Here is a 13,703-nt window from a genome sequence, read left to right on the forward strand (position 1 = left end):
ATGGGTAATTATATAGGGAGAAATATGACTTTATCGGTGTTTATGTTGATAAAAGACACTGTTCTTCCACTAAGATGGTAAAATAATATAATTGTTACAACACCTTTCTCATTGAAAGTTCTTTCTTATAGAAAGAAGATGTTTTCAAAGAAAACTACTTTTACAGTAAAAGGTAAGATTTTTAGGTATTATATTTGTGTGTAAAAAGCTGTCTATTATAATTAAAATACTAAAATGTTTCACATTTGGACTTGAAAGGCAGGAAGAAATTAATGCTTATCTTTTTTAGATTTTGCAGTAATTAATTTTATACTTGTATTACAGGTATATGTCTCTCTGACTTCAGTGCCATTTGATATGTTCACTATAGACAGGCTTCATTGCAGATGTATACTTTTATGGTTATAGCATTCAAGCAGTTCATTACATATAGAAAGTTTGAAAAAGCATGTTAAAAGCTGGGCATCTATTAACTTATTTTCAAATAAACGTTTAACATGCCAAAGTTGTGCTTATATTTTTACAAAGAGTTCATATTAACGTCAGAAGAACGTCTTATGTTCAAACATAACGGCATAGGGTGTTACGACTGATCTGATTCGACGTTTCACTTTTAACGTGAAGAATGCGGAAAACCTAATTGGTAAATATTCCAGTGATCATAAATTGGAGAAATGGTAGGTGTTCGAAAATGAGACCTCCTTAAAATAAGTGAATCCACAGTATGACGTCATTGGAATGTGCGTTTAAAAACGTCAATCTTTATGTTTAAAAGTATAAACTGGTGGACAAAACTTGTCATAGTGTGTGCATCGTTATAAAAAAAATTCAAATGAATTTTGATAAACACATGTTTTGTGGATATTCTGAAGACATATAATATTTTAATCATTGTTCTTATATGTTTACTGTAGTGAATAACATAATATCTTTAAATTTTTCATTGAAAATAAAGAAGTGAAACTCCAGGTGCTGGAGCAGTATTGCATGTTAGTGACATGCAATTAGTTGGTCAGTAATTTAAGGCAAGTGACCAATTGCCAAATAGTACAACAAGGCACAATACAAAACAACATAAACATATACAAAAATAAAGCTTGTGTCACCGCCTTGGAACGGTCAACCTCACACTTGGCCCAGCAATATTCATGATACATATAAGTGTGAATAAAATTTAACCTCATAGCATTGCAACTCAAATTAAACAATAATAAAAGGAAACCAAAACGCATTCATTTTAATTACCATTTAATTACTCAATGGTAGGGAAGAGACCAGAGCAACAAAGTTACAACCTTTTGAGGAACGATGAAATGAAATTACGAACAAGTGTCAATTACGTCCCTTATTTTTAGAAAAAAGATTTGAGAATATAGCAAACCAACTTTTATTTGAATAACATAAATCTTTACTCAAATTAAAATATAAAAGGCGTAGGTTAAAACTAAACCCATACATTCCAGAGTAGGTAAGCAGCTAGAAATTCGCGCATGACTTCTTGGCTTCCTTAACTGACTTTTTTCTCCTGGCAGTATTTGATGTAACATTATGCAGTCAATTTGTTTACTGATAATGACGAACACATATTTTATAGAAAAATGTTTAAAGATATATTCATGTTCTGTAATCAAATCCCTTATCATTAAAACAAGGCAACAATTTTTCCCCATTCATGTTGCAAACTGACACAGATTGAGCAATATTTAAAGGACACGTTCTTGATCGTTCTTGTTGATGCCCTGTGTTAGTGTCATTTTCATTACAGATTAAGATGGAACAATATAACATAAATTGGTTAAAAAGTTCGCAATTTATTTTAACAAATATTATTAAAGCGAGACAATACGATTTTTGTATGTGTTAAATTGTAATATATTGATTTAAATATGTTACAATAACGCAAAATAGGCAAGAAAAAATATACATTGAAGACAAATTTCATAAAATGCAGCAAAGACAAATTAGCGCCCTGAGCCGATTGTGACGAATATATTTCGTACATATTTTCCTACAATAACCGAAGCATTCATCTTTTTATTAGGTTCGGAGTTAGTGTTCGTGTGTCGTATGAATATATATCTTTGCAGGAAATTAAAATTATCTGTAAAACAAAATTTAGATTCACATCGTACATGCATGATATACATGCTGGCAAACTCGACTGTACAGACATTGTCGATTTCAGAATTAAATATCAGGCTTATTTCGCATTTTTCAACACATGTCCTTCTTAACTTTTATTTTAATCTATATTGAAATATATGTATAATAAGTTTTTACACGTTTTATATAAATTCATAAATATTTGACAAAATCGTACAATCTCGGTTTAAAACGGAAATAATATAGTTTATGAAATGACATAAAATAAATATTAAACAAAGATATGCATGTCTATTAAAACATGCCTACTTAAAATAATATACAGATTAAAACAAGATGTGTTTGTGAAACACTATGTCCCCGTATATGACGTTTGACCTTGGAGGATGACCTTGACCTTGACCCTTCACCACTCAAAATGTGCAGCTCCATGAGATACACATGCATGTCAAATATAAAATTGCTAGCTTCAATATTGCAGAAGTGACATTACATGAGCAATTTTGACCCATATATTTGACCTTGAAGGATGACCTTGACCTTGACCTTTCACCACTCAAAATGTGCAGCTCCATGAGATACACAGGCATGCCAAATATCAAGTTGCTATCTTCAATATTGCAAAAGTACTCATCAAATGAGCGATTTGGGCCACATATATTTGACCTCTGACCTGGAAGGATGACCTCGACCTTGACCTTTCACCACTCAAAATGTGCAGCTCCATGAGATTCACATGCATGCCAAATATCAAGTTGCTATCTTGAATATTGAAATATTGCAAAAGTGTACATTAAATGAGCGATTTTGACCCATATATTTGACCTTTGACCTTGAAGGATTACCTTGACCTTTCAACACTCAAAATGTGCAGCTCCATGAGCATGCCAAATATCAAGTTGCTATCTTGAATATTGAAATATTGCAAAAGTGTACATTAAATGAGCGATTTTGACCCATATATTTGACCTTTGACCTTGAAGGATGACCTTGACCTTTCACCACTCAAAATGTGCAGCTCTATGAGATACATATGCATGCCAAATATCAAGATGCTATCTTCAATATTGCAAAAGTTATTGCAAATGTTAAAGTTGGCGCAAACCAATCAACAGACCAACAGACAGGGCAAAAACAATATGTCCCCCACTACAATAGTGGGGGACATAAAAACAGTAAAAGCATATTACGATACCATACAATATGTACTGCTATATATTTGTATCATTTGTAGTTACCGGTAAATGTCTGTTTTTGTTTAATTTAAATTTGTTGCTGTATTAATTTCTTTTAGTTATATCACTGACTTATGTCAGTCAACCTTCTCACAAAATAAGTGAACAAGTCCCTTCAAAATCTTACACTTTCTTCCTTCCATGAACATCCCAGCCCATATGACAATAAAAATGACCCACAGGTCAGTACAGGGGCAAGGTGGGGGCCATCCTTAACATGGTTAGAAGAGGCAGAATGAATAAAACAAAAAACTAAATAAATGAAGAGTGCAATGAAAAAAGAGCAGTGAATTAAAAAAAGGAAAGTGCATTAAACACTTTACTGCGCCGCTCTTTGTTTCGTTGCACTCCTCTTTTATTTAGTTTTGCACTCTATTTTTCTATCTCGATCGTTCCCTTAACTTAGAAAGTTTTTCCACAACATAGCTTACTCGTTCCCACGAGTTAGTAAGTCGTTCCCTTGAGATAGTTAAAATGCTCTCTTCTTTTGTTTAATGCACCCCTCATATATTTACTGCACCGCTCTTTTTTGATTGCACGCCTCTTTCATTTAGTTGTACACTCCTGTTTTTTTCTATATCATTCACTCGACTACGCTGACTGTTCCCTCGAGTTCTAGTTAGTAGGTCGTTCTCTCAAGTAAGTATGTCGTTGGAACGAGATAGAAAAAAGAGGAGTGCAATGTAAAACAAGAGTAGTGATTAACAAAAAGGAGTGAATGTCACCTATATGCCACCGTACTACTGATGATCAATACATGCATCTTACTGGAACGTTTTGAACAACATTTAAACAACTGCTGTAGAGAATCAATATGCATTTACAACATAGGCATCAATTTACATAACCTAAGTGACAAGGCGGTTCAGAATATAATAAGTTATAAGTAGTTTTTGGTCTATCGATGTGTTTAAAAGGATGTTGTCCCTGGAGTGCGGAATGTAAAGACTCCAGGATCATAATTAACATGGATGTTAGTCAATATATATAATATAAAACCTATTGGCATTGCATTTTGAATGCGCTGATGTTGAATGTTTTGTTGATATTTATAAAATCTATATAACCCATGCGACCCTGAACCATTCAGGCTATATTTCATTTGACTAAGTTAAAACAATCAAAGCATTTATAGTGTTCATAAGCTTTTTCTTATAGTTGACATGGTAAACTAAGTTTTGAAAATACTTTACTTAGATTTCATCTTTGTTGTGATATTGTTATGATACAAATTCTTACCAAATGTGATCAACATTTAGTCATAAGGGTAGCTTCTACAGTTGTTACACCTTTAGCGTAACCGTTAACCTGTTGACCAGGTTTTTTATATCAATTGGCCCAAATTTTACTTTGATTTAAATATTGTCGAGATAAACATTTTTACTTTTATATTTTATTTGGCCTTAACCGAAAATCGGAGTTTGCTTTATTAGATCAGTACTGTAACTTTGCTCTACTTTGCTGTCGGTGTCATAAACTGTAATGAAATCATTGTAGGTCCCGAATTTGATGGTATGAAAGTATTAAACTTTGCATATTTTGGTGATTTACCCAGACAAAATGGACATGAGTTAATTAGAAGCGAATTAATAATTGTCTTCGTGAGGATATATCACCAACGGTTTGGAGTTCCGATGAATAGGAATTAATTACAAGCATCAGAATAACAAACCGTTGGTTATTACCTTAACAAACAACGTAAGCTATATATGATTTTAAATCTAACATGATCGTTTATACATAATATGCCCTTTTTCCACAAAAAATACATACATTTGTTTTTATGACGACAACACACTTAAATTATAAAAACTTTTGTCAGGTTCATTAAGAGTATTTGAGGAAATTACATTCAATAAAAATATTAAGCTAATCATGCAAAATGTATACCATGTACAGGTTTGGTAACTTATGTATGAACATTTTACTACTTAAATGTGGTTTCACTGGGCCGAATGCAGAAATGATATGATTGTCAAACGTCTCCTATATCACATATTTAAGGAGGCACATTTTACTGAACTGAACATCTGGGAATTCTTGAATTACCATGACAACAGAGGGCTCTCTTTCCTTTTTTGTGAAGTAAAAGTAAGACGCTCAATTTATTTGGAAAAAAAAATCCCACAAATTTCAAAATTGTGAGAAATTTAGTCACAAACTCCTCAAAATTTTACAAACATATTTCACATACTTGTAGAAATTGTAAAATGATGATTTTTATGCATAGTTATAGTAAAATATTTTCATAGGCTGGACACTTTTGCTTTCGAAAAATAAAATCATACATCATATGAGCAACTAAATTCTGACAGGTTTAACTGTATCTTCAATGATCCATAGTCAATACTTTTGACAAACATTAAAATGTTTGTCTATGTGATTTCTGTTGTGTGGCTAGACACATTAGTTATACATTGAATTTTAGTTCTCGTGTGAGAAATGTAAGCCATATAATTTTTCCAAGTTTAAAACCTTTGTCAATAACAATTGTGCCATGTCACATGCACATAGGATTCCCTATAAATCATACATATTAACAATATTTGACATTAAAATGCATTTCATGAACTGCATTTTAATCTATTTGAAAAGAAATTATTCAAGCTTTAAAGAAAATTTACACATATAAACGGATAAGAATACGAAAATCTACTCCAAATTGCTGCCCTTGCCTGGCTCTCTGCCAGTACTACATTACTCAAGTGTTTTCACTTTCGTCACATGATCTTTCTGATTCAAGGTATTTCCGTTGTAAAAGTGCATGCTTAAATCTTACTGTGATATCTTTAAAGTGACTCCTAATTCAAACAAATCTGGATCCCCACACTGACTTTTTAAACAAAGGATCTCAAGTTTTACTATACAATTTACTGACGGTCCAATGCACTGGTGTGGTTTTTTAGCCGAACTAACGTGACAACACTGGTTTCACCAGTTTCATACTTGTTATTCCTTAACAACAAGCAAATTCGTTGAATTGATATCCCCCTTCTCCTCATTTATATATAGACACCTATGAAGTTTCATGTTAAAAAAACTTAAATAGTTTTTCAGATATAGCTCCAAAAATGTTGTGACAGACAGACGGATGAACTGTACTTTTGAATATAAAATTTCTGTTAAATGTCAAACAACTTACAAAGGCTGGTTTTGTAAAATAGTGTGGATATATTAGATTTGTGAAATGCTTGCATCAAAACTGTGAGATGGCTGACCTAAGCCACACGCAAAGAAGGAAATAAGCCCTACAACATTTACAGGTTTTGATAGCAGAATAACTCCATAATGTATTGCAGTATAACCACATGATTTGTCGCAAAATAACCTTTAATTTTAAAATCTGTCTACATAAAATAGGTAAGGGTGGTGAAAGAATGATAATCAATTAAAGCAAAGTAAAAAACAAGAGGGTCATAATGGCCCTGTATCGCTCCACCGTTTTTTATGCGAAAAAAACGTGCAATGCGCATGTGTTGAAATGTACTCAAGCATGTGACTTTCTCTTTCTATCCCTCGTCCCACTGGGCGCTTAAAAGTTGGAAGGGTGAGCGTTTTCATATATGGAAAAAGTTACTACCGTGTTAACTAAAACAGATTAAAAAGCCCGGGAATTGTTGCACAGGTCTTTTGCTTAAAACGTAGGTACATTTATCTCGCCAAAAGATATTGTTGTTCTTTCTATTTCACATATTTTTAGATGCTGAAGATCAAATCTACGCATTTGATTTGAAACAGATTCACAAGACCCATAGGAATCAAAATGCCTTAACCCTTTACCAAACGACACATTTTGGACTTTCCCAATTTGAAAGAGGTTGCAGACGACAATTAAATTGTAATGGAATATGAAGGAAATGATCAGGTAGGGTAGAAATAATTGTGATAAAAGGAGAAATTGCTCATCTTGAGCAATTTCTCCTTTTATCACAATTATTTATAAAGTTGTCAGCTACAAACCCGTAAAATCCTGTTAGTGTTTGGTAAAGGGTTAATAATCTCTGGTTTCTTCTTAGAGCCTTTCACACATTTATAACAAATACAATAGTAGCATCTTTCTTTGTAAAGAATCATCTCAAAATATAATTAACAACCCACACATCCCTATAGACCAACAGGCCTGAGAATATTATGATAATCTAAAGATTATTTCTTTATATTTATAAATGTATATAATTAAGTCATACATTTGACTTCAAAGATCAATTCATAACTTATTTTAAGAAAATTATAAAATGGTCAGAAATATATAGATCTATGGATCGTTGAGCAATTGACAATCATATCCACAATTTATGAGTCACGAATCACAAATGAAACAATGAATCATTAGTTATTAAAAAGCAGCATATACGATAGTTAAGAACATTCCACTTCATTAATTCCAACACCTTCTCTTGGATACAAAGTTTGAGTTAACCATGCAGTATCATATATTGACTTTTCTTTAAATAAATATGTTCATGGAAGTTGTGTTTTAAAAATCAATAAGATATTATTAAACTGGTTTAAACACTACAAAATAGACATGAAATTAACATGTCATCCGAAATATTTTTATCCGGATATATGTTCATATTTAAATAAAACCCGATTTTTTCAGTTTATAAGAAAAAAAATTCTTAACACTTTTTCTTACTTCAATTCCTTTGTAAGCAGTCACCATCTGATCTAAAATGGCACTAAATGACAGGGTTTAATCTCATGTTTACAAGATGTTGTTGTTGGTCACAGACACACGGCCGCAGTAATCTCCCTTGGTAAACGTCATATGTTCAGTTTTGTGACCCTCGGGGCAGAGTCAAATTTGAGCCCAGGGGAATAATTTGAACAAATTTGGTAGAGGACTATTAGATATAACTACACACCAAATTAAGTAGCCCTAGGCTCTATAATTATGAACAAGAAGATTTTTAAAGTTTGCACAAAATAGGCCTTAGTATCTTGTGGAGCTTGCTTAAAAATGTATAATAAGTATACGAACTAAATGTTCTAAAAACAAACCTCTTTAACCATTGGTGGGTTTTCATACACGAAAATACTTTTTCCAAGTATATAATCACAATGATGGTATTGTTAAGTTGAGTGTGTCTTTCAAAAATCACTTTAAGTTTCAATTAAACATTTCTCATTATGAATAAAATCTTCCTTGTTTAGGAGAACACTTCTAGTTATTAACTAGTGGTTGAAGTATGCATTCATGACTCTGTATTGAACCACTTGAGAACAATCTACCATTCATCCTCCTCCAGTCTGAATGTTAAATTATTAAAAGTGTTTTTGGAAGAGAGCATAACAAAACTGCCAACTAAAATATTTTTTATAGATTAAACAATATCTAGCATTAATATTTCATGTACAGTAAATTGTGGCCTTCAATTGTTTGCGTAAAATCTACTTAAGTTTACATGGAAGGCAGAGTGTTTGCGTGAAATCTACTAATGTCGACATGGGAGGAAGATGCAAATAGCATGAACACACAAAAAACATAAACATGTGCGTAATTTTATCTGGCATCAATTTTCTCGCTGCATACAAGTATGGAAAGGAATCTAGATCAAAACCTCTGGATAAGACAGCTACAGTAAAACAAGAAGGTCAACACACCCTTGTTGACTGTGAGTACTTAAATAGTGGATGGCTGGAAATAGCGATTAATAAAAATTGCATCCTTTTTCTGAATTAGTGGCTCTTGACTGACTTCATAGAAATACATGTTGAATGAAATTAAGCACGAATCTTTCCCCACTGCCATGTCTTGATTAAGATACATAATTATGTATATTGGGCACCTATTATACATATTTCCATGTGAGCTGGTAAGGTGTTGGTAGTTAAATTCTGTCTAAAAATGGACTTTTAAAAACACATGATGAGACAGCATACTTTGCACAAGAAACAGATTTTAAGATACCATGTGTAGATCAGTATTGTAAAGTCAGTAATTAGTCACTAGCCTTAAAGGGGCAGTCAACCAGATTGACGAAAAAAGAAAAGTTCTAAAATACCGTTATAACTCTAACCCTGCGAGTAACTCGCAGACTGTTTAGGTTTTTATGCTGTTCGCTGCTAATCATTATCTAAGGGTTGAAAATGAGGCCTTTACAACTTGCATCTTGTTAAATAGGAATTTAATTTAATAGTATTTTGTAAGAGACTACAAATGTGTACAAATATGTATCTAAGTTGAAAAGGGTTAAACAAGAGATTGGACTCTGCATTAGTCTGAGCCAAATGTAGGTCAGCGTCAACAGCAACATGAGGTAAGGTTAGAGTGGGTGTGTTGATAGTGTTCAAGGACAACATCCATGCAAGTATGAAAGCTTAGTAGGAAACATAATTGATATTCTATGGAATGTGCCATTTTGTGTTAACCATGTAGAGATGGAAGGATGAGTCAATCATTATATACCTCTCAGCCAGTCAATGCCGGGGCAAACACAATATTTTCGGATTGGGTCTACTTTTTAATATATTACTGTAAGTACCACATACAATTTGGTGTCACAATCAAGATCAACGAAAATAACTACTTGTGAGGAGCGGCAAGCAGATCTGGTGAAGGAAAGGGCATACTTAAATGTTGACTGTGAAGGACCGATAGTTAAGTATTGCTATTATGAACATCATAGTTCATAGATACAACAACAACCAAATTAAACACGATAAGAGTTAACAACTTAACAGATACATGTATATCAGATAGTCACTAACAAATTGTCCTATGTATATTTCGCTCCGGATTCATACAAACATTGCTAATTTTGACCGGAAACACTAGTTGGACTGCCACGATCATGCTGACAAGCAAAACTTAGAATGGCAATATACATGTTATAATATTATCTGCAACATAGCACTTTTTCAAATCGCCATACCCTTAAGGATGTTTCCTATTGAATGTTTATATTTGTATGACACGAAAGTTTTGCCTAACTGCTCCAGATGTATTTTTTTTTGTTATTAAAAAACAATAAATCAAATAGAAATGTAATGAAATAGATTGTGGGTAAATGACATGTATTATTTTACAAAAATTAGGTCTATGCCCTGCAATGTTGTTACCTTCTAGCACTTAAACAATATATCAGAGGAAGATAAAACGCTGCAATTTGAAAAACTCGGATATCAATAAGAAGAGCAAATGAACGAAAAATCAAATGCATACATCGTTGCAAAAAACTAATTTCTTTGTCAATGTATGAATGGCCATGATTAAGTTGTATCATGCAGAGAACACACTGACCTGATTGTTGTATAAAGCAGGGTGCACATTTACCTCAGTGTTGCATTATACAGATAACACATTGACCTGATTTTTGTAATATGCAGCCAACACATTAACCTGATTGCATTACGCAGCGAACACATTTATCTGATTTGTGTATTATGCAGCAAACATATTGACCTGATTTCGTTGCATTTTGCATCCAACGCATTGACCTGAGTGTTGCAATATGAAGCAAACACATTCACCTGATTTAGTTGTGTTATGCAATGACCACATTGACCTGATTTAGAAGTATTATGCAGCGAATACATAGACCTGATTAAGTTGCATTTTGCTTCAAACACATTGTAGTGAGTGTTTAATTATGCAGCATTCACATTCAAGTGATTTAGTTGTTTAATGAAAAACAACACATTGACCTGATTGTTGTATTATGCAGTGGACACATTGACCTGTTTGATGCATTATGCAGTTAACACATTGACCTGATTGTTGTATTATGCAGTGAACACATTGACCTGTTTGTTGCATTATGCAGTGAACACATTGGCCTGATTGTTGTATTATGCAGTGAACATATTGACCTGTTTGTTGCATTATTCAGCAAACACATTGACCTGATTGTTGCATTATGCAACAAACACATAGACATAAATGTTGCATTATGCAGCGAACACAATTTGATCTGATTGTTGTATTATGCACCAAACACATTAAACTGATTTAGTTGTTTTATGCATTGAACAAATTAACCTGATTGTTGCATTATGCAGCAAACACATTGACCTGATTTAGTTGTATTATGCAGCAAAAACATTGACCTAATTTAGTTGTATTATGCAGCGAACACATTGTCCTGTTTGTTGCAATATGCAGTGAACACATTGACCTGTTTGTTGCGTAATGCAGTGAAAACATTGACCTGTTTGTTGCATTATGCAGCGAACACATTGATCTGATTGTATTATGTAGTGAGCACATTGACATCATTGTTGCATTATGCAGCAAACACAATTTGACACGATTTAGTTGTATTATGCGGTGAACACATTTACCTGATTTAGTTGCATTATGCAGTGAACATTTTTTACCTGATTGTTGTATTATGCAGCAAACATATTGACCTGATTTATTTGTATTATGCAGTTAACACATTGACCTGATTTGGTTGTATTATGCAGAAATCATATTCATGTGATTTAGTTGTTTTATGCAGCGAACACATTGACATGATTTAGTTGTTTTACGCAACGAACGCATTGACATGGTTTAGTTGTATTATGCAGCAAACACATTGACCTGACTTAGTTTTATTGTGCAACGAACACATTAACCTGGTTTAATTGTTTTATGCAGCAAACACGTTGACCAGATTTAGTTGTATTATGCAGCAAAGGCATTGACCTGATTTTCAAAATCTCAATTTCAATAGGTGTATGTTAATTCATTATCTACAAGGCTGCCCGGTTACGGTTATGCAGTGGTTGGTACATGCACTTCTCACTTCTGCAACCGGTTTCCCCCCCCCCCTCCCCCCCGCACCCAGCATAGGACCACACCAAAATTGAATAACTTTCAGTAAAACCTAAATACATATGTAGCTGGAAACTGAAGCTTTAATTTAAAATTCGTTTCAACTTTCATGAGTCTAGTAATTAAATTAGGTAGGAGTAGTGGAACACACTATGGGTCTCCACATAATGCAGGCACTGTTCCGGAAGGACCTCATGAACTTTTAACATTATCTATGATTATAATCTTTTTTAATAATTTTTTTGTAACACCCCGCATCAATTTACGTAGATCACTTGTTTAAGCAATGAATGATTATCAGCATGTTTCTCAGCATGTGACATCCTGCCAATCTCGCTTAAAGTAATAGTTACGTCTACCTTAAGTCTCGAATAGCATCACGCACATCAGGGTGTTATACTTTACTACGCATGTATCACTGTTACCACGTAGGTTTTTTTTTATTTTAATGAGGGACATGACCACAAAAGCCAATAAAAAACATACCAATACAATTTAACACAAATAATGCTACATTTATGAATACAATCAGTCAATATGTTAGGGCCCAATGGTATAACAAGGAGGTATTTTACTCAATTTCAAAATGTAATTCACGCACATGAAATGGAGAACAAACATAAGTTTCCCTCCTACCAGTTTATAATACACACATTATAATAATTTTAAACAAAGTAACCATACTAGTATTATGCATGAGGAATTTGAGTTATAACCTATGTTACTATTTTTTTATACCAGACAATGGCTATACAATGTATTAAATATTATAGTCTGATCGGGATATATGTTAATCCAACCTCATTCATATTTACATAATTCAGGGATTGTTTTCAATATTTTACAATTGCCATTAACGGGGGATGTGCCGAGTCGTGTAAGGACACACTCATCAAAGCGCAGAGCTATTTCCAGAGTATATCACTTAGATACGAAATGTGTTTGCAAAGCTTTCTTCCAGAAGACGTTAGCTATTGGTGGCAGAATGATAGATCCAGCACTGAAATCACTATCTTCAGGAACATTTGCTTCCTTTGACAGGCGTGGAAAGCACACTCCCCATAACAAAACCCCAGATGCAATCATAGAAGATGTTCGTAATCATATAGAATCATTTCCTACTGTAGAAGCACATTACACACGCCAAGACACTAAAAGGCGTTTTCTACAATCTGATTTAAATAGTAGTAAATTGTATTTATTATACAAAGACAACTGTAAAGAACGGGCAGGCAATACATATCAAGTTCAATGTATCGTACAATTTTCTGTGAGGAGTTAAACTAGTCATTCCATATAACCAAGAAGGACCAGTTTCAGACGTGCGCTGTGTATAGAAATAAGGAGATAGCAGGCGAGCTAACCACCGATTAGAAAATTGCTTTTGAATACCATATCAAAAGAAAAAACAGAGCTAGAGATGAAAAGAAGTTGGATAAGTCTCGTGCAAAACAAGACAAGTCATACCATGTTGCAACATTTGATCTAGAGGCTGTTTTACCGATTCCATGTTCTCTTGTGAGTAAAGTTTATTATAAAAAAAGCTCAATTGTTACAATCTTTCCTTTTAAAATTTAAAAAACGCAAGTTCGACATGGTTT

This window comes from Dreissena polymorpha, chromosome 15, assembly GCF_020536995.1.
Source record: "Dreissena polymorpha isolate Duluth1 chromosome 15, UMN_Dpol_1.0, whole genome shotgun sequence".
Taxonomy (NCBI): Eukaryota; Metazoa; Mollusca; class Bivalvia; order Myida; family Dreissenidae; genus Dreissena; species Dreissena polymorpha.